Here is a 23,925-nt window from a genome sequence, read left to right on the forward strand (position 1 = left end):
TGAATTCTAGTAGAGTCTCTCACCTACAAGATCCTGTGTAAGGGACTAATGCCTTCAATAGATGTACCTCAGTCAGTTTTGGAAAGAAACAATTCTTCTGTAAGCAAAACTAAAAGTAATTGTCTACAGCATAGACAATGTTTGAAATGTCTGTTTTAACCAAAAAACCCCCAAAAACCAAAATAAAGCAAAAAAACCCCAAACCAAACAAAACAAAAAAAAAGCCAAAACAAAAAACCACACAAATAATCCCTTCCTTGCTTGTTTTCCAGGGGATCACAGTCCTCCTAAGCAGTTCAAGCTAGTTTAAAAAACAGGTTTTTCCTCTATGGTTACATCAAATAAGAATGGGAACTTATCTGTAGTGTAACACTTGAATAACACTGCTTAAAATTAATTCATGGCCACCCGTTGGAGCTGCTTTGTGTGGGAAAAATCAGTCCTGGAAGCCATGGATAATAATCCTTTCAGCTCCTGGAATGGAGAACAAAGGACATTTTACTTCTAATCAGTTATCCACTATCTGTACTCCCATTGTGAGTGCGAAGTCAGCATGACACGCTTGTCTCCAGACACAGGATGGTCTGCAGGAACTGACAGGTGGAACTTCTCCTTTCTTAAACTAGAGTAGTACCAAGCACAGAACATATTAAGAAGAAAACTACTATACTCCTAAATTTAGGTACAGTTTATATATAGATATATATATGAATTCAAATTTTCCTGCTTCTGTAACTGTTTTCTTTTAATGACAAAACCTCACCCACTAAATCCTGGGAGGCACACAGAATGGTTTTTGTTTGTAAATTTGCATCTGAGTTCTCTTAGAAACTATTTTCCTTTGGAAGGGGAAGTACATATATTCTGAATTATGCTTCCTGGCTTATTTGTCACATAATCTTCATTACAATTTGACATACTCTTTCATGTTACAGTAAGTAGGATATGTTCCAGGATGTGCCTAAGGATGTGCTTTAAAATTCATTCATGTTAAGGACTGAAAATAAGAAAGAGCTGTAGCCAGCACAAAGTGCTGTGCAGGCAGTGAAAAGAATATCCAATAATCCTGCCGGAACACCCTGAAAACCATCAGTGCCACTTAAGTCTGCAGTAGGACAGTATTGCACAATTGGTATTCAGTTGCTTAAGACATTAATAACAGTTTTTTTCTTAAACAACAAACTTTGCTAAAAATTAAGTAGCTGCCTCCCTAGATGAAAGGTAACACATTGGAGGAAATTTAATCCCAAGACTGTCTATTAATTTTTGGGTAAAACTGCATTTCTATAGTGTGGGAAAAGGCTGAAATATTCTGAAGTGTTTCACCAATCATCTGATATTGACTTCTAATATTTTTTAATGTGTAATATATCTTGGAAGCTATAACTGCTATGTTCTCCTTTTTAGCCATTCATAGCTTGGACATTGTAGAAAGATAATATAAAGTCCTTTTTCCTTAATAAGAGAATAAATGCTGGGGAATCACAGACCCCAAACAATATTTCTTAGACGGAGTTTAAATATCCTCAGCTCATAAATTTTATTTCTTTATGAAAAATTTCAATATAATACAGTTTTAATATTCCAGGATGTCTTTAATCAATTTGATTCAGCTGGATCCTTACGGTGTTTGAAATTCTGCTGTTCTAGTTTCCTTTGCATCTTAAAGGAAAATCATGTATATATGGAAAGCCAATTGACTTCAAAATGATTTCTAATTTTACATCTGAGAGAAGATGTACTTACTGCTCCCTAATTGTAAGAAGATTTTTGGGTACCACTTTCATGCTTTCTGTCAAACACATCATTCTGTTTTCTCTCCATAGAAGATTAAATGAAATTGCCAGGCTTTTAGTTTCAGGAAATTGGATGAAATGATAAAACACAGTCATTTGTTGCTCCAGATGTTTTCTTTCTTCCCTGTACAGATGTTTGATATAAACTTATGCTATGACTTATTTTTGGACTTTGACTCTTCAGTAGTTACATAAAGTTTGCTCAGTTCAGTCTCTGTAATCTGACGAATAAGTATGAAAACCAATTTTCATTAATATTGGACAAACTTTTCCCTGGAAAATTGCTGATTTCCCTGGAAGTGTTTGGACATTCCTTTATGAATTTAGGCACCTATTTAAGAAAAAAGAGCCATTTTAAACATTTTTACAGCTTTTCAGATGTTAAAATTATAGTTGTTACCTAAGTAATCTGAAAAATAATCTGAAATTTCACAATTTAAGATCTCTATAGAGTTAATATTGCTACAAAACTTGTTTATTGGCATATATTCAAAAAATATTTTGAAACACTTTAAGGCTTTAATTAGCTATTTTAACTCTTTTAACTGTTTAATTAGCTATTTTAACTATTCAACTCTAACTTTCTTCTGATTTTTCATTTTCTGTGCGGTTTTTTTTTGGAATGTCCCTGCATTGCCATCCTTATCTTAGCAGTTGTTTCTTTAACTTTTTCACTAAATCTTATGACTCTTATCTCATTATTGGATTTTGGTTACTATATATTCCAGCAGTGAAATATTTAGAATACAAACACTAATATGCTTCAAGAATAAATGGTTTTCTCCCTTGAATCTATAGGTGGATGAATAGCCAGTGCTTCAAGGGAGCAAGGTCCTTTGAATACTTTCCACAGTAATGGATCTCATAATTTAGGCCAAAGTAAATTGGCACAGCTCTTAAATCAACTGTAGTTCACTTTGTTGTGCTGTTGACTGCCAAACATATGCATACACCTAGAGATATGTACACACATATTCCAGAAAAAGGTTACGTTTCTTGCCTGAAGACTTGTGCACCTCATCAGCAGCTAACAGCAGATTTTTGACATGTGGATTTTAAATTAAAAGCCAATAAGGCATGAATACCCTTGTAGAGCCAGGACCGCGACAATGGTCAAAATAATTTCCCTGATTATGAAGTCACTTGCCACGGAAAAGAAAATAATCTGTGACATATCTGTCTCTCACTTGGAAGAAATTATTTTTTGAGATGGTGCAGTTTAAGATTCAGGAAGAGTAGAGCAAGTAATTCTGACATGATAGAGCAGCATAAAGTTGCTCTGTTTGTAATCTGTAATTTGTAATGTATTTTGGAAGTATTATGAATGCGCAAAAATATGTTTTTTAAGATTCAGAATTTAGGGCAAAGAAAACAATATTTTTTACTAAGAAATAGTAGTTCCAGTTAACCTGTCATAATCCTGAAGAATCTTATGGTTACTTAACAATTGTGTTTGCTGCACAAACAAGAGCTAGAAAGATAATAAGAAGATAATTAGTAGTTAAAAATGTTTTTTCCAGGTTCTTCTGTCAAAAAATGTCGATTTTAAGTTTTCCCCCTTGCTTTCTATTTCTATGTGTGTGCTAAACATACAAAAAAAAAAAAAAAAACCCAAACCAAAACAACCTCATAATCATCCTGTGGATTAGAAGTACTTAATATTGCTAACTATTAGTTAGTAATAACTGAATGAATTCCAGCATTTTGCTAGAAAATGTCCAGCTCTTGGAAGAATTTTCCCACAGCTTCCTACTCTACAGTATGTGCACACAGACACACACAGAATTTCATCTAATGTTTTCCATTAGAACAAGCCAAGCACATATTTGTGACACAAGCAGAGGAAAACCACAGTGGTCTGTGAAGTACTTACCTGACAAAAGGTTAGTCATTTCAATGGAGCAGGTGACAATCCTTCAAACATATCCTGTCATGGTGGCAGAAGCCACATCAGAAGATCTAAACATTAACATAACAGGAGTACTGATGTGAGACTTTATCTTGTTGACATGGAAAAGCATATGTCTCTATTGGAGCAATTCAACTAATGTTAAAATATAATTTAATTGTAGTATTTCCTCTCCTTTAGTTGGTGGGGTTTTTTTTGTTTTTTGTTTTTTTTTAATTTCGGGTTACTCTGTGAACTAAGTAATTTAAGATGTTGAGTATTTAAATTGAGACCCATAACATTGTTATGGTTTTCCTTAGTGTATCTTCAAAAGCAATTCAAAGAGTTATTTTTATCTTGCTTCCAGAAATTACTGGTATCAGGTTTGTCAGGGCTCCTCAAGTACCAGTAGAGGGAGAGGATCCCTGAAAGTCACAATGCCCCAAGGTCCGTAGCATGTTACTGTTACTTCATTCTTGACTTCAATAGTATGAAATGTTCATTTGTGCTTTTCATAATCCAAGGTAATGTGAGCTGTTTAAATACCTTAGCCATTTAATACAAAAAGTCCATTCAAAATTGAATGTAACTAGATTCTGAGCATGTTGCCCAGTGTAAACACAGATTATAGTTCCTAATTTAAGATCTAAGCAAGACTATTAGGCATCTACTGGGAGAACTAGATGCTTTTCCTTTAAAAGGTTTGATTTCTATTTGGGTTTTTGTTTGTTTGTTTGTTTTGAGGTTTTGGGTTTGGCTTTTTTTTGCTTGTTTGCTTTGGCTCTTTGCTGATTCTGAAAGCTGAGAAATATTTCTACAAAGTACTAAAATGCTGAAGGTGGTTTGCTAATAATTTAGCATTGTTCCTAAAGGGGTTTTGTGGAATACAATTGTTTATAATTCTTGCATTATCACAGAGTGGGGTCAAGTTGGCTAGGGCCACAGAGGTCATTTTGTCCAACCTCTCTATTTGAGCAGGGTCATCCTAGAGCACATGGTACAGGATTGCATCCAGACAGCTCTTGAATATCTGCCATTGAGGCAGAATCCACAGCCCTTCTGGACAATACTTGGTTATCAGCACAGAGAAGAATTTCTTCCTCAGATTCAGGTGGGACTTCTGTGCATCTGTTTCTGCCCATTGCCTCTTGCTCTTTGGGTTAGCACCACTGAGAAGAGCCCCTTGACACTGTTCCTTCAGATACTTACGGACCCTGATGAGGCCTCCTCTCTGTCATCTCCCCTTGAGGCTGAACAGGCACAGTAGTCTCCATTTCTCCTTGTAAGAGAGATGATTCTGTGACCTCATCGTCTTTGTTGCCCTCCACTAGACTCATTAAGGGGCTTCATGTGCCTCTTATACTGAGGAGGCCAGAACTGGACACATCATTCCAGATGCTCCTCACCAGATCGAGTAGAGGGGCAGGATCACCTCCTTTGAGCTGTTGGCCACACTGTTCCCAATGCCCCCAGGATACCACTGGCCTTCTGGGCCACAAGGGCATAGTGCAGGCCCAAGGAAAGCTTGTTGGCCACAAAGAACCCCAAGTGCTTTTCTGAAGTGTGCTTTCCACCAGGTCAAAGTTACATTTATTTAACAGGGTGATAGACAGAAATACCTGTACAGGCATAAATCTTTTCTTTGTTAGTGATTTTTTGTTTCCATTTTGGTTTTAGTATTTCTCTCAGTTTAGAGAAATTAATTTTAATAGACTTGCATTTTTTAGGATACTGTTGAGATAATATATAATATAAAAAGGGAAAGAATCTATACAGATACTAGTGTATTCTTTTTTTTAAATATTAACATCACACTAAACTCAAAAAGTATTTTAGCGAGCAATTTCACAAGCATGAGTCTGAAACTATTTATCCTTTTCTCTCGTGCACAGCTCATTACATGCTTGTGTGCTGCTCTGTTACTTATAAACTTGTTAATGCTTCCTTTGAATAAACTTGCTCAAAGTAGCTCTGGCCACTTTGATATGCTACCATTTACTGCTCCTCTGGCAGCTTATCCAACCTAAGCCTTGCAGTTTTGTGTACATGTCATCTGTGATTCAGAGGAACACTGACACATTCCAGAGTGAAAAAAAATACTTTGTTACCCAGATAAATTTTGGTGCTTCTCTATATTTCAAGATATGGCACAGATATTGACTTAGTGGTACTCATTTTCAGTTGTACTCTTATTCTTTTACTGAGAAAGTAAAGCTATATTGATGTTTCATTTTCTCAGCTTATCTACATTTCATAATACTTCTTCAACTATGGGAAAGCAAAAGAAGGCAGAAGTGCTTGTATTTTACCTTTAGACACCTCCCTCTAATATATTTCAGTCTGTTTGTGGTGACCTACTTCAAGATTTTTGTTTTCCTGGAGACTGCTGTGAGCAAGTCTTTATTTGTACCTTTGAGACAGAGATTTTAAGTCTCCGCATTTATAAGAAATGCAGGGACATCCATACAAATTACAAATCTCAACAATAACTTTATCAGCTTTCTTGAGGTACCTAAAAAAGAAAAACCTCAAAAAATCCTAACAAAACACACTCACAAAAAAAAAAAAAAAAAAAAAACAACTTGCTGAATTTACCTTGTTTATTCAATTTGGAGATCCACAGTAAAAATCTGATTTCATGTAATGCTTCGAACATTCCTTTAAAAGTAGTTGTCATGCCGTATGACATGAGACATGATCTTGGTATTCTGAGTATTCTAACTCAAACACACTTCTTTCACTACTAGCCTTGATTACTGCCAGGTACTTAAGTTTTGCTCGAATGAAAATGGGATATATTGCATACATGAATAAAAGTAGACTTGAGCAGGACTTCAAAGGATGGCTTGTAGGAGGCAAAAAAGAGAAAATGCCATCAAAGTACAATTGTATGAGTAATGGCTGACAGCAAATCTTATTGAAGTTGTTGCAGTCCCCAGTTGCTTGTTGCTGTTGGAAGTTAGGTTTTCAGTGATCTAAATGAGGAACTGCTTTGGTTTTCTGTCTGGCTTCTCAATGTCTTGGACCACTGTGAAGCCAGTTAAAACAGATTTATGAAACAATTTGTACAAAAATCTCTTCAAGTAATGGAATTTTGCATATTCTAGATCTACTAAAAGAACTAACAAAGCTTAGCCCACTAGATAGTACAGAAAACACTGTCATACAAAAACTGAAAAGTTGATCAGTGCTCTGTTCCAGCAGGTGTAACAAGACAGTCCTGCCCTGAAAGAGTTTACAATGGGCATTTTCAAGCTTCCTCTGAGAAAACTGAGCCACTGAGGCTATTTAGACAAAATCTTAGCCACTGTAAAAAAACCTGACCTCCTTTAATCTGCACCTGTTATAACAATATTATTAAAACCTTGTTTGATAACTTTTTTGAAAAATAAGTTGTATAGTACTGCATCCCCATTTTCATGCTAGGCAATATCTTGAACAATTTATTAAAAGAAAAAGAAGAGGCAGAAGGGAGAGACATCTTTAATACTTATTTGCTTTAATACTTATTAGGTTTTTAACTTATTTATCCAGGTGAAGTCTGGTAGAGAGTTATTTTGTTAGGCAGCCTCTTTGTAAGTTAAATTACTTTACATAAATATGGCAAATATTTGGGTTAATCTTTCAGATTAGTATAGATACAACCATGGAAGACATCGCTTATTGATCTTTTAAGGAAAGGTCTGAGTGAAAACATTCAGTTTCTCAAAGTCATGTAATAAATTGTGCAAGGTTACTCTGGTAAATATCTGCACATTATCTTTAGAGTTGTAAAATAAATTTCTGCTGTTCTTAATATTTGAATTTGTGGGGTTTTTAAAGAAAAAGGCTGCCACAGAGATCTGGACTCTTCCTTTTGTACAGCCCCTGATGCAGAGATTTTTGAAGGATGTTATCTCTCTGTTCTTGAAATCTTTTTGGCAGCAACATGAGCAATTCAGCTGTGAATGAAGTCAACAGAAACTTTGTCAAGGAAATGTCTACTTTGATAACAGTAAATTATTATTCTGGTATTAGAAAGCGTACTAGTCTCAGTTTGGGCATCCAAAATGGAGTATATCTGCTTTTTCTATTCCAATGTCACAATTTAGTGTTTGATTGGAAGGATTTTTGTTGTGTTTGGGTTTGGGGGATTTTTTTTGAGTTTTTTTTGTTTGGTTTTGTTTTTGTGGGGTTTTTTTTGTTTGGTTTGGTTTGGTTTTTTGTGGTATTTAGTGATTTATTGTATGGAAATACTGATGAACCAAGCCATTTATTAAACTGAAATTCACAGATATTATACAAAGCTATATATCCTACAATAAACAATGGAAAATTAAATACTGAAATTAAATGAGTGCTAATGATTCTGAGACAAGCTATGTGTAAGTACAGTGGGAAAAAAATTGTAACAGATGGGGGTTGGAAAGCCTGCCAAGTTAACCAAATCTTAATTCTGATACTTACTAAGTGATGAATAAATCTAGAGAAAGCAATCTAAACATGCATCTAATCAGAAAAATCTATTTCAATTTACTTGTACTGTTTTACTTTATTCCCCACAATTTTATGCGCTACAACATTTTAGGTTGAATTAGTTCCTCTATTTATTGTTTATCCATTCTAAGATAAAAGACCTGTATGCAGGACTTCAAATGTTCAAATCATTTGCCATATGGTCTTAACTCCCCATAAAAGGCACTTACACTGACATAAATTTCTGTGTTGTTTGAAAAATTCATTATTGCTCTCAATACTTCTGGATGTTGACACATCTTTCAGATACATGTTTCTTCAAATTTCCTGAAGATTTTTGCAATTTCATTCCGAATAATTGCTTTTGTAAATATCGCAGACTGTATTTTCTTGTAAACATGCTTATAATAGCTATATTATATTAACAAGATTAACATAAAATTGTAATTAATTTTCCTCTTTGACCTGACAATGCTGTGTTTTGATAAATGCTAAACTCTCTTGGTAGGTTAGTAGAGCTACAAAGGAAGGAATCAAATTGCTGGCCAATTAAATATAGGGCATAAAGAGCCAAGTAGAATAATTCAGGACTCTTTAATAAATGAGTCATTTAAAATTGCAATATCTCATTTTCTTGACAAATATTCTAATGTGAAGAGAAAATGGCTAAATATTTATCCTTTCTCGTGACAGATAGTAAGAAATGGGGAAAGGATATTAAATTAATCTTATTATAGGCTTAATGTAAGTCTTTCCATTCTTCTTAATTTGTATTCTCAGCCCTCAAAATTTACAGAGACTTTGTTCATGTCCATTTAGCTTGTATGAAGAAGGGACTTAGTGTGTCCATACTTCTATTTTTTCTCTTGGTAAGGCCCTTTACTGGGAGTTAAAATTAAGCTGTCCTTCAGGTATACAACCACTGTATAATACCTTAACCCCCAGTGTTCATGAGCCTCTTTCCCCTTTAATTTAGAATGTAATAGATGGCAGCAGGAACAGATTCTCAGCAAAATTTGCATCTGTCCTTCCAGATTATTTCCCAGGAAGGTGGAACCACTCCTCACAAACTGGTGGGTGTCACAATTGTCAAAGCAGAAACAACTTGTATCAGCTTCTACAGATTTTTGGCTTATGTAGTGGCACCAAATGTAGCCATAGATGTATGCGTTTCTTGGATTAAATAAATGTAATATTCTTTGAACCATCCTAGTACTTCTAAGAATCTGACAGATTCAACAGAAGAAAAACAATCTAGAAAAGGACAGCCAGTCACTGGTGCACAGGTGTCACATTTTCTGATCATATCAGATACTAACCATAAATATTAAAATATGTGGAATAGGTTATTAACAAGAACATTTTTCTGTAGTGAATTTTTAAATTATCTTCTGTGCAACATTGAATAGCTTTAAGTCTCTCCTGAACTCTCAGCTTCTTCCCCAGAGAAACAAGTCACTTCATGTATCTCTTTGACTGTCAAAACTCTTGGGCCATTTCTGCCAAAGCAAAAAATAAAAAGGTAGCAGTCTCTAAATGTTGAACTTATATAAAAATTGAAGTTTCACTGACAGTTGCAGCCAGGGAGGTATGAGAAATAATTTATTACAAGTAAAACTGTTGCATGGTCAAATTTAAATATGTGTCCACAGAAAAAAAGTCATTGGTAATCCCAGAGCTCACAGAATTACAATTTCTGTACAACCAGAAAGGGGATGCTAAGATTATATGATGACTTGGTCAGAGTATCTCCAACAGATCACTGCCATAACTTCAAAGCTGCTGTTTTAAAGAATTATTTTGATGAGGACTTCTCCTCTAATGGTGTTAGTTGGGAATGCTCTCTCACTTTTTCCTCTCAAAAGAGACACTTTGAAGTTGTTATATCTTGAAAATTATCTCCCATTCAGGAATTGTGTCACTCATAAAGCAGGCTTAACTGCTCTTAAGTCCTCTGTCTGCTGATGTCCTTCAAAAAATATAAAAGTATATTCTCATACCACTAAGCCAGTTTTAATATGCTTATGTAAAAAACTTTCTCCTTTATATTAGGGGAGGATAACACAGTTGATGAAGCCAGATCCATGCATGTTGTTTTGAAGGGCTCTTGGGAACAATTCTCTGTCACCCTGGACTTATGACAATGGTATTGATAAAGTTTCCAAATTTGTCCTTCATTTAATGAGAAATATCTGCATTTCTCCACCCTTTGATGAGAAGTCATTTCTTGGAATTCTCTGCTGAGTGTAAGGATGGCTGCCTTGGGAGCTATCAAGCATTAAGTATAACCTGTTTATTTCTAGAAACTGCATAATATGCTTCATCAATCTATCTATGCTTGCTTCCCCTACAAGGAGTTTGCTACTTGTTCAAATAGGATAACCAGAAATTACCTGTCTCAATGGATTTTTCAAGAGTTTGAAATTACACTTCTGCTCCTTTTAAAATTTCCAGATTCACCTGAATAGGAGTAAGAAAATATTTTTTATTTGGATTAACTGTAAAAGATGGAGGTGGAATCTGTTCCATATTGTCTCACTTGACTGCATAGGGATTCATTTAGCAGCTTCCAATTTCTTACCTAGTCTTTTAGCAGGGTCAGTTTCAGTGGATGTATAAATTTGCATGCAACAAATATAAAAAATTCTTCATCGAAGCCCTCAGTAAGTAACTTTGGCGTCACTGTCCAAATAATTTTTTAGCTCTCATGCACTTTCTTCATCATATTGCTGGGTTTTTTGGTGGTGATATGTGGGGATTTTTTGGTTTTTTGTTGATCTTGGTTGGTGGTGGGTTTGGTGGTTTTTAGCAGGGGGTGGTTTGTTGGGTTTTTTTTTTTATTTTGGTTTGTTTTTTGTTTGTGGTCATATGTGTTTTACTGAAGAGCAATAAATCTAATCCAGAAGTTACATTCTCTGCATGATGGAGAAATACCTTGTAGGCATGTTTGCACTCATTTTTAAAAAGTTGACACCTCCAAAAATATTTGCTAAAAAAATAAAAGAACCAACTAAAACTGAGTAACAGCTCAGTAAGTTTCCTGGGGGCGGGGGGGAGGATTGCTTTCAACCCTTCCGAATACGGAGGCCTGGGAGGTGGTTAGAGTTAAGTCCTTTATGCATGTGTACTCATTGCAATAATGCAAATACTACAATATTCCAGTCCCTTCTGCTTCATTGTGTAATTGTGCCAAGTAATAAATCTTGAAAAAAATAGTTTTCTTCCAGAAATTTGATTACCCATAATTCTTGGATATAGGGACACATAGGCTAAAATACAAGTTTTAATTAATGACTCAACTTTTTTTTTCCTGGGACCTGGTATTCAGGATCACTTCTACTTACCTGACTGCTGCCAGCAGGCCTACCTAGAAATTCAAGAAAATATTGAAAAAATGAGGTTAAATACTCCATGGATTCTTATATTAAAATAATTTACTTAGCAAATTAATATTTTTTTCTTGCAAGCATTTTTTTCCTTTGCAATGATATGGACTATTTGGTCATGTAGATTATAATATCGAGTGCATGTTTGAGCCAGTACACAGAACTACATGATTTCTTTTTTAATTTTCTCAATTAATTGACAATGTTAATTCACAGAAAACACATCTTGACATTCTAGAGATTAGTATTAGATTTTAGCCTCAGTAAGATATCTCAAATTTATGGCACTGGAAACCTGTTTAGAAGCACAAATGGATTGGAAAGACAGGATTGGGGCCATAGTATGGCAAAATAATTCTCGGTATAGCAAAGCTGTTACAGAAACCTGAGCACCAATGGAAGGATGCAGAGACTTAAACTAAGGCACACTAAGGAAAATGAGAAAGTGTCATGGCTAAAAAAAATCACTAAAAAAAAAGATTAATTTCTACTGACATTGTGTGATTCAAACTTTCTCAAAAGAAACTAAAGTGGAAGTGCCACTGGATGTCAAATGCTGAGGTGACTCAGAAATAAAACTTTTTTTCTAAGGTGTTCAAATTTTAAGGCAATCAGATAGACTCTACTGAAATAAATTTTGATCAATAAAATCTGTCATATACATCAAAGTGCTGTCCCTGGTGATTCCACGTCTGTGGCTCTGTCATTTAATTTGCACAGTATTAGCTGGACATTGCTAATGCTGTATGCTAGTTACACAAAAGCAATTCTGGTATAGAAAGGTTTTGATGTTGGAGGGACTTATGTGATCTGCTCATGACTAGTGTTAGGTTTTGCTACACCTGAATTGACCCACCTCTTCTGAGAGAATCAAAAAGCTCTTCCTGAAAAGAATGAGGGTGAAAAATTACTCTGAGGAGTAGCTAAAAAACAAAATGAACAAACCAAACCAAAAAACCCCTAACCAAACAACAAAAACCCCCACCACTAAAGGATTAAGTGGTTAAAAGTATAAGGAGAATGCCAGTGGAAAACAGAGTGAAACACCCTTGGCAGCATGTGTTTCTGTCTATAAGTAACCAAGGAAGGATTAAATGCAAGAAATTTTTTTTTTTCCAAAGATGTGACAAGCCAAGTGACTGTAAATAATCTTCCTCCCACCCCCACATCATCTTCTTCCCACAGTGTTCCAGACAGTTGGGCTGGAGGGGATCAGGATGAATCTGGCAAGGGAATTCTGTAACTTTGGTAGCACACCGAGAGAGGAGTAAAATGGGGGGATATGTGTACACATAATACAGACTACGTGGGGATTTTTTCCATATTACAGAAGTTCCCTTCACCAGGAGAATGAATACCAGCTTTCCAGGAATTGGACCCAGGCAGTGACAATGTCCAGACTGAGTCTGTCCTGGAGTGTAGTTGTGCACACTGCCAGCACCAGCTGTGTGAGCGGGCTCTCAGTGGAGGAGTTCCCAGAGCTCCTGGGTGGCTCTGTTCCCCTCTGCTGACTTTGCCTCATCTTGGTCTTCATCCACCAGCCTTTCTGTGAGGGAGCAGCAATGGGCTAAACCCAGCCTGTAGTGATAGTGTGGAGAAAATCTTGGGAAGAAAGTAAATTCTGGGCCTGCACATTACATTTGCCACTTTAGAAAAGGCCTGACTCGTATTGTACATGTTATTGCCAGAGTTCGAATTTGGAAATGACAATAATCACTCACCAGTGATGATGAGACCTCTGTTCCTTTTCATGGAAAAACAGCATCAAAAGAAAATGCACTGACTATTCCCACTTAAATAATCACTTGTTAAAGTAATAGTTTGTATAAAACTAAAAAATAAATGCAATTTAAAAAAAAACATTTCCAGACCCATTTTTTCAACATGGAACTACAGTTTTGTGGAATGTCTTCAGAAAAATGCTGTGTAGGAGAGAGTGAAGCCTTTGCCCTCCTTTGAGGAAGAGATGATGGGGAAGAGTAACTGAGGAGAAGATGAGATGAAGTGTGGATGGCCAGCGTTTGTCACCCATCTGTACTCCTCGATGTCTCACAGACACACAAGGTGAGCAAAACATCCTTTCCTAAGATCCCCTTCTGCACTGGTGCTAGACAGGAGCTTTGGCTCACTGGCCATGGGTTGGAACTGTTCCATTTTTTTACCGTTTTCCCATTTTACATCATCCCTTCCTTTCCACAAGATTATGGGTGCTGAAAGAGCACAGAAGGATTCTAGAAGATACCTGTTTTTCCCTTCTCTTTAGTATCTGATCCTAGAGCCATTGTTTACAAATTCTTTTTGAAGTCGCTGGTAGCATCTGCCTCTGCAGCTTCTTGCAGCAATACTTTCCATAATTTCACTACTTACTGTGTAAAGAAGCACTTTCTTCTGCCTTTTAGATTCATTGCTTCATAGCTTTCTAAAAATATACTGGCTTTTAAAAAACAAATATATTGTAATGAGTTTTAAATTCATCTAACTTTTTGAAAACTCAAGAAAGATTAAGTGGCATATTGTGTTATAAACCAAATTATTAGCTACAGTTGTTATAGTTTTAATGAATATTATTTGGTATCTAAATCAGCATTCTGATTTTCTGAGGGGATCCTACAAAAACAACCATTTCCACTGGGGTCCTACTCGAAGGCAATTTAATAGAATATAACAAAGTAATTTTTTAGTGGTAAGTTAATAAATCCTGGCATATATGTTAGGATGCTGTCCATGGCTACTTTATCCTGGCACAGTAATGCCATAGCCTTTCTTCCAGTGAAGTGCTTCAGTAACATGGTTTATACGTGAGGTATTTAGTTCCAAATTATTAATGACAGCAGGAAATATATGAAATGTTCATGCTACAAATTGTGCTTCAATATATAGATAGAATTCCACGTGCCTAGGTGCAAAAATACAGTATAAGGGCTTGGAATTTTAAATATCTGAAATATGAACATTGGTTTTACATTTTAAGCCAGGGCAAGCATTCATATCGACAACTAACTTTTAGTTCGTTTTTTAGCAGCTGAGGCAGAGAAGTATTCTGGACTGTGGTTTTACTTTTTCTTAGAGCTGTCCAAACCTGCTCTGGACTGAAAAACACTGGGACCTCACACCTGTGGCCCACTGGGGCCCGGGAGATGGCATTTTCCAGTGCAGGAGGGAATGGTGACAGACTGAGTCAGTTGAGCTACACCCCACTACAAGGACTTTCTGAATTTGCCATCTCTTCAGAACAGTGAGAGGTTTTATTGTTCAATATTATTCATTTTTTTATGCTTGTGAATACTTTGCTTGCTAAATAAACAGTTCTTTCCACTTTTCTCCAAGGAAATATTTCCCCAAACTAGCTGTGGGGGGGGGACACACCACTTGAATTTGCTTTTCTACAGGGACCTCTAGGAAATTTCAGAGGTTTCCTCCCAATTTTTGCCCTAAACCAGAACATTATTTTTAGGATGTTCTGGTTCATTTGGTCCTATAATTGTATGTTGAAGGAGTTATACTGACTCACAAAAGAATAATACTAAGAACTAGAGATGTTCAGTTGCCTCATTGTAGAAACCACTGATTTTCTTCTCCTCTCTGTGACCAGAGCCACAGTTTCAAAGAAATAGCAAGCTATCCTTCTTAAATGTTTTTCTGAAAACTTCAGGAATGTGAGATTGTGCAGTTTGCCAAGTTAGGCTCTTAAGCAGCTTGGGTTGTTTGTGTTTTTTGTTTGTTTTCTTTTAAATTTGGTTTGAGGAGTTTGTTCCCAAAATACCCTGACATGGCTGAATATATAGCGAAATCATTAAGAGAATGCTCATTACTTTTAGTGGAACAAAGTGGTCAGTTCAACTCTTAATCCAGTGTTTTGATACATTTCATAAACCAGGTGGAAAAGAGCAAGAAACAGTGAAAAATGAAAAAAAAAAACCCCAAACAATTCCCTTTACAGAAACAATAGCTACAACTTTTAGAATTCAACAGAGGTTATACTAACCTCTTACTGTTAATAACAAATGCCTGCTAAAGAAACATGGAAGTTAACTGACCACAGACAAGCAGAAGCAGACCATTAAAGGACTCCACAGAGCAAAAAATGGAAGGGAAATTCTGAAACACTGCTGGTGAACTATTTATATTCCTGTTATGGAGTGAAAATATTGATGGACAGAAGTTCTAAGACTCAATTCAAATTATGCTTTCCTGAATTTAGGAGCTTTTTAACATAGAATAAGTAATCTGTTGTCTGTCAGAGATGTAATCCGTTGTCTGTCAGAGATAGTCATGTCATATACACAAATGAAATAAAGCTATCTAATTATTTTCTATAGAGTTTCAAAATTTTCTGTTAAAGTACCCATGGGTAATTAATGTCAGAGACCATTTAACTACCTTAGAAATCAAACATTTCCTCTCATGCTGACTCATGATGCTGGAATGCTTGAGAAGAAATCAGTTGCTTGCAGCAAGCACTAAGCGCAAATAATTCATTTAGGTATCACACATCCTTACAGTCACCTACTAAGGCAAGCATGAGGCATTAAATTTCTGCAGTCTTTTTCTGCCAATGACTTTTTCATTTTTATCCCTTAAGTACTGATTAAAGTGTTGGAATTGAGAGATTACATCAAGTTAAACTACACCTGACGAAAATGAAATATATAGAGAGAAAAAAGAGAAGATGCCAATGTTAAAATGTTGACGCAATTGTGTATCTGTTTTCCATTCTGTAGCAGTTCCCTGAAATATGATATAAAACCTGAATAGTCCTAAGAACTAACTCTACTCTTATTGTGTGAACAGCCCCCTTTATAAAATCATAGATGAGCATGATTTCCTTACCTGCTGAATTCAGATCTAGTAGGTTTTTGAATCAGTAAAAGGATGTTAACAAGGAATTGTGATGTCCAAATATCTTTTCTAAAGGATTTTGTCAAGACTATATGCTATACCTGTTCTGCTATTCATGTGGATTTAGCCAAGCTTTTGTTAAAAAAAGATTGGGAGCTTGCTATGCCTTTAGGGGTTCCCAAAAAAATCCAAAATAAAGCAAAGGAGGGCTATTAGATTGTGATAATCTCAAAATTGCCACAGTTATACCTTATTTCCTACAGAAGCTCTTTAGCTGAAAACATGTTTAAGAAGGAAAGAAGACATAAACAACCCACCAGAAGAGAGTGAAAAACTGATTTAAAGCATCCAGCTCATCTGGCTTTCTGTAGCCCATGGCAGTATGAGATCCATCATCACCCCCTGAGGAACTCCACTCCTGATCAGTTACCAGTTTGACTTTGAGCCATTAACCACCACCCCCTTGAGCTTGGCAATTTAGCCAGACACCCACCCATCTCTGGTCCATCTGTCCAGGTCTTAGAAGCTTGTCTGTGAGAAGGCTATCAGGGAGACTGTGTCAAAAGCCTTGCTAAAATCAAGGAAAATGACAACCTCTGTTCCTAGAAAATAATTTTTATAGACAGCAACCAGATTGGTCAAATGGGACTTACACTTGACAAATTGATGTCGGCTTTTTCCAATGACTTTCTTGTCCTTCACATCCTTCCACAAGTACCTGCTCTTGTTCTTTGTTTTATGGTTCAGGGTGTAAATTGCTTTCCCAGATGTTGAGCTCCAAGGGCTTCATATTATGGTATTTTTTGACACATATGAAAGGTATTTATAAGACTATTGCTGAATACTCTAATATCATCCCAAAATAAATTTACAGTTAAAAATTAATAGAATATGTTAATGTTTTTAACTTTAGTAAAAACTGTAGTCTTTTATTAGAAATTTGTTTGATAAATAAATATTTTACTTCCTTATGGCTGAATTTGAAGATAAATTTTGACTATTTTTCTTTTTAAAACATGAAAAATAAAAAAAAATCTTATTAAGAGAATGCATTTACTGTAACATACTTCCAGATACTTACAGCAAGCCAAGTTTCAAAAAAATAGTGAGTGCTATTTGCAAGAATTATGTATTTCTAGTTCTTAATCGGTGTTGAAAATTTTCCTTTGTCCTTTGTTGCCTTCTTGAGATTTTCTAAAGATCTTGTGGCTTTAAGTAGTTTGACTATTTTTGATGATCTCTTAAAGCTTTTGTACTTGCTTGGGAGCAGAGAAAGCTGAATGTCACTGCTCTGTCAAATGTAGGTGAGTGATGTCGCATTACGGTCAGTGGCTGTTTGGAGCCAGAGGGAGCAATAGACTGGTGAGATATATATATATATACATATATATATATATATATATATATATATATATATATATATACATATATATATATATATATATATATATATATATCTCCAAGGCATAGAAACAGGAAAATAAAATAAAGAATGAAATTGCTATTAAAATTATGGAAGCATCATTCCCCTCCACTGCAAGTCAAAATGCTGACATTAACAATTTATTTCATCTCCACCTACCCCAGGGCCCTTTACTGTCCTTTTTTATAGCTCTAGAAACTATCACAAACCTTTACAGAACCAGGTTTTGAAGTTTGTGCATGTGAGTTTCGAATGTTAAACGTGTGGCTTGACAGGAGACAGCATACAAAGTTCTACATTTGGGCTTTTTTGTTGCTGTTGTTTTGCCAGTAAAACACTTATTTGGGGAACTTTCTATGTGTATAATTTTACATAAGTAAGACGTGATAAGGGGAAGGAAATCACTCCTTTCATGCAGTTGTAGAGATGATAAGGTTACCCCTGAGCCTCCTTTTCTCCAGGCTAAATAGGTCCATCTCCCTCAGCTGGTCCCCCTAAGACTTGTGCTCCAGACTCTTTATCAGGTTTATTGCTCTTCTAATGAGTAGCACTATATTTAAGTTTTCACTATTTTGTTAAAATTATGAAAGAATTTCTCTCAGTATCATTCCTTTCACTTAGAATTCTCTAATACTGCCATGTAAAAAGGTAGGGTTTTTTTAAATAGGTAAAATTAATTGAAAAAAAGCTAAATTAATATCTTTGATTTTGAAAGATTAAATTTATATTGGCTGATAAAATAATTAAAGTATGAAATCCAGTGAATTTGCCCCATTAGCATTTTCTAAATTGACCTAAAATTGAAAAATAATTGCTACAATAATTATATTTTCTGAGGAGTCAGATGTACAACATTTGAAGCTGATCAGGAAATACTTGAGTTTGGAGGTACCTGATTTTAGAGACAAGAAGTTCCTAATGATTGATAACAAACTTCTAAATGCATTTTTGTTCAAGTCTCTGATGGTCCTTTTCAAAGGCCATCTTGAATGTTTGCATCCTGGTGCTCAGGTGTGGTTTAATGTAAAATGATGCTTTGTTGTGAATGACGGAAACAGCAGGCACAATTCAGTCAAGAGATGACAAGGCTTTTCATTGTGAAGTTTTCTGCTTAAACATTAATTCTTGTAGGTATTCTTCTCAGTGTGGAAAGCCTCATGTTAATTTCCATTAATCCATAGGTTGTAGAAGCTTAAAAAGTTGAAAGATGTTTTCAAAATCTTTTTGCGTATAAGGTACTCTGTCTAATAGCTTCTTGAGTACTGTCTGAGTGAAAAATCTATCAGCCCTTTAGCTTCATGTTTGGGACCGTGTATTTGATGGTTTTATGATTTTGTAGCATGTGTTTGTGGTGAGAATAGGCATCTACCTGCCTGACTAAATAAAAACAACATAGGAAAAGGACTTTTTTTCAGTGAGTGATTGTTATCTCAGATGTGGCATGAAACAACTGTGTTCTGGGAAATAAAGCAATGCACATTGAAGAGCTAAAGGACAAAGAGATTATCTGCTAGACTGACCCAGGGTCTACAAGCAAGGAAACTGCCAGCTAAACAGAAGTCCATGAATATACATCACAGCCATGCTGAGCTGAACCATGTCCCCAGTCCTTCTGCCCACACACTCGAACAAGCCAAGCAAGCAGGAGGGCAGGAACCAGAAGAGCAATTTTTGCTTTGCTGTGCCTCTGAATGCCTCTGAATGCTGTATCAGACAGAATCTTCTCTTTACTCTTTACGTGATCTAAAATAATTTGAGACATTAGGTTGACTTCCTAGGATGCAACATTAAAAGAAAGAAGAGAAAAGGAACACCTGCTGTGAGTGACTAGAGTCCTAATTCAAAGTTTGTCTCTACATTAATGACATTTTTGCTCCACCTACTGGTAGGAAGGCTTGGAGCCTTCTGAATTGCCATCAGGCACTTGCACCTCCTTCTGCAATTAGTCCTCCCACTGAGGCTAGAAGAATCAATTTCAGTGTGCAGAAAAAAGAAATCAGGAAATGTTGATACCTTTTTCTAAAAGTTTTGGAGTGGGAGAGAAATTTTAATTTTAAGGGAGAAATAAGCATCATGTCTCAAAATGCGCAAACAGAGAAGTGTTCCCTGTGTTAAAGATGGCTGGTGCTCCTAATTTTGGAATATAAAACAATGAACAAAACAACTCATCAAAAATAAAAAAATTCCCCCTCCAAAAAATTCTAAAAATTTATACCTTAATATTTTATGTGTTAATTGGTGTATTGTCTAAAATCCATCTTGCTATGACAAAGCACAAAACTGTCCTTATATAATCTTCCTTTCTTGCCTTATGGCATAAGGGAGCTGACAGTCATTCTGAAATGCTGATTTGATAGCAGTGAGTGTGTCTCAGTTCCGATTGCTCATTTTGCCACATTTCTTGATTACTCTGTGATGTCAAGGAAAATAGGACTACTGAGTTTATTTGCACAGCTGTTCTGATTAGTTATGTTTGGTCTTATGCCAAGAGGTTCTCAAAGGTTTACTCTGTTGTTTCTGAAGCTGTCAGCTTACTGCCTCTGTCTTTTTAGAATGATATCCAAACACATTCGTTGGATGTATTGTTTCAGTCTTACTCACTGGACTGAAGTCAATGAATAAGCTTCTTTGAAAATTACTGGTTCAACAGCTGTAGATTTCTCTTCTAATCGCATGCTGAGGTCTTCATGAGGACACTGTGCTGTAATATAATGGCAATTTTTTAACAAGGCTTACATGGTGAAGTTGATAACACAATTCAAATCAGATTATAGTTTTTCAAATGGGAAAAAATCCCACCAGTAGCTGAGGTTTCATTGGCATTTGGTAGATACTTCTAGTTGCAGTGGGTACAATGCCTGCTCTGTTTGGACCAGTGTATCTGAATGCATGTCAAATCAGGCCCTTCTAATCACATACAAAATCACATACAACAGGTGAGGTTGGTAGGGATGCTTGGAGATTATGTAAACCAATATCCTTACTGAAGTAGTATTAGCTAGATCAGGTTGTACAAGGATGTGCCCTATTGTGTTTTGAATATCATGAAAGATGGAGACTTCACAACCTCTCTGAGATACTTGCAATGTTTCATCTCTTTTACCATAAAGAAGCTTTTTAGACAAACAAATTTAAGCCCACAAAATTATGTTAGTTCTTCATCACATGGGTATCGTAATGAGGTATAAGGTGAAGCACTTCTTTTTCCTCCACAGGACTGGGTCATTGTGACTAAAATCATAAGAAGAATTGGGCTACCTAGCATAGGACTGGAGATGGAAGTCATATCCATGAGTCTGCAAACAGAATTTAAAAAAAAATATTATTCTTTTGTCCCACTCTTATTCAGTGAAGAAACTTTTCCGACACTCACACCCCTAGCTGCAGCTGCCAGTCTCTTTGATTCTGTAGGCTCCCTCTGCTGTGTTTCTGATCTGCCCATGGTTCCACAAGTGTAACAGCAGAGTTTCTGAACTATTCAGAGGCCAAACAAAGAATCAGCCAGACTATTATCCTCTAGATATAATGCAAAAGAAAATGATCCGTACTTTTCAGCAATTTGAACAGGAATACCTGCTCTTAAAGTCATCAATGCTCCCCAAATGATTTCCTTCAAACTGAAAATGTGTAAATTCCAGAAAACATATGAAATTCTGATGCTGCTAAAAAAAATTCCTGTCAGCTATTTATAGTCATTAAACTTTCAGGGATTAAATTCCTATCAACTACTTTTAGAGATTGGAGGAGAATATATCGAGTAGCCCAGGGGGGAAAACTTGGACGTGTTTGCAGATGAAAAGCTCAACGTGACTTGATAATGTGCACTCGCAGCCCAGGAAGCCAATGGTATCCTGGGCTGCATCCAAAGCAGTGTGGCAGCAGGATGAGAGAGGGGGCTCTGTTCTGCTCTGTCCTGGTGAGACCTCACCTGCAGGGCTGCATCCAACTCTGGGGGTCCCAGCACAAGAAGGACATGGACCTGTTGGAGTGAGTCCAGAGGAGGGACTCAAAGTTGGTCAGATGGCTGGAGCACCTCTCCTTCGAAGACAGACTGAGAGAGTAGGGGCTGTTAAGTCTGGGGAAGGCTCCAGGGAGACATTAGAGAACCTTCCAGTAGGCAAATAGGGATTACAAGAGGGTGGAGAGGGTGATGTGGCCTTGAGAGTGCCAGAACAGATTTAGATTAGATGTAAGGGAGAGTGTTTTGCTGTGGGGGTGATGAAGCACTGAGAGACTGCCCAGGGAGATTGTGGACTCCCCATTGCTGGAGGTGTGCAGGGCCAGACTCGATAGGGCCCTGAGACAACCTGGTCTAGGGGAAGGTGTTCCTGCCCATGGCAGGGTGCTTGGAAATGGGTAACCTTTAAGGTCCCTTCCAATCCACACCATTCTATGATTCTCTGAGTTTATGATCCTATAAATTGACTACAATCTGATTAGTTCTGTCTGTTTTTGACTCCCTATTTACGGTCTCCTTTAAGATATTAACTGCATATATCTGAAACCAGATGCTGTGTTCTTTCAGTAAAGATGGGCTCAAATGAATACTTACATGCCAAATCTAAGGCAGCTGGTGAATATTTAGGGGTATTCATCAGAGAAAATATGTAAAAATGAGAAAATATGTCTTTTTATATGTAAACGGACCATTCCAACAAATAGCTATGCTGCATCTGAATTTACTTGGACTTGATGCTGCAGTATTAGACACCTTGTGGGGCTGTGATAGAGCAGGAAATACATGTATGGACATGTACACACATGATCTTTGTGTATCTTCTCAATGGTAACCTCTAATTCCTCTAAGCTGATGGGGATCTCAAAGAGTAAGGACTAGTTACACGTGGTTTCGTTGTACACTCTCTGTTCTGGTGTTTGGCTTAAATTGGTCAGCATTTCTGCCATACAAGAAAGGAAAAAAGAAAAAAGTATTTCAACAAGCAGTAAAAAGCCTTGCTGGGGATAGGCATATTTTTCCTTGTGTCCCTAATTATGTATTTTATATTTTCATTCTAGAAGCATGCTTATGCATTCCAGATACATGGGTTTTATTCTTGTTGCCAAAAAACTATCATCCCAGCTCTGAGGATTGCATTCAACAAAAAGTAACACAGACTCTTTTTTTTTTGTTGATGTTTTTAGCCTTGGGGATCTCTGTTATCACCTGCATTTTCAAACCCTTTCTATCTTCTTGTATTTGTTTCTCAGAGGCCAAAGTTACCTAACAAGGGTGACTATTCTGTGTGATTATTCTGTCAGATGCTAGTTAGAGGAGGAAGGGCTTGTACAAAACAGGCTGATGCTTTAATTTTTTTTTCTGAAAAGGCATCTGTTATGATGTATGGCTTTTATACATGCATATACGCTCATAAAACTATCAGCCTTTTTAGAACATCAGAATCTTACCACTGCAATTAAGACAATTGAGATCTGACAAGAAGATCAGTAGCGTTAGTAGAGCTCAGGAGATTTAACAAAACTAATTAAAATTACCATAATAGGTTTTTTCTCTTTTTACTATTATGATATCACTGGAATGAATTTGAACATGTATCTCAATGCTATTATATCTACTCTGTTATGGTGAAGTTTTCTTACCAGAGCAATCCAACACACTATGGAAAAATACCTCAGTGAAAATGTGGCTAGCTCTAAGGCCATAGGTTTTTTTGCTCTTTTGTGCAGAAAAATGAATGATTTGGACACCTAAAAATAGCATGTATTTGAAAATGAAGCATAAGCATATAAAATAATTAAGGACTTTTTAATTTTGACTAATTGGGGATATTTAGGTTATGTGAAAAATTTCAGGAATATCGATTTTTTTTCTGCCAAGAATTTTAACAAGTACCAATTCTGAATATCTTGGGCTGGCATTAGATAGAAGAGCAGTAGTGATGCAGTAATGTACATAGTTAACATTTTGGTTTTCTGAAGACTGATCAAGGTGAGAAGATATTTTTAAAATCTAACAAGAGCAGTAGTTAAAGAACCTGAAAAATAGGGCTCTGGAATATAAAAGAAGAGTAAAAAGAGCAAAGCAGTGACCCAGACAGAACTTTAAAATAGAGTTTAAAGCTGGTAATACAGGAGTAGAACAGAATTTAAATATGAGCATGCAGAACTTTAAACTCTTTT

Source organism: Zonotrichia albicollis, chromosome 1 (genome assembly GCF_047830755.1).
Source record: "Zonotrichia albicollis isolate bZonAlb1 chromosome 1, bZonAlb1.hap1, whole genome shotgun sequence".
Classification (NCBI taxonomy): Eukaryota; Metazoa; Chordata; class Aves; order Passeriformes; family Passerellidae; genus Zonotrichia; species Zonotrichia albicollis.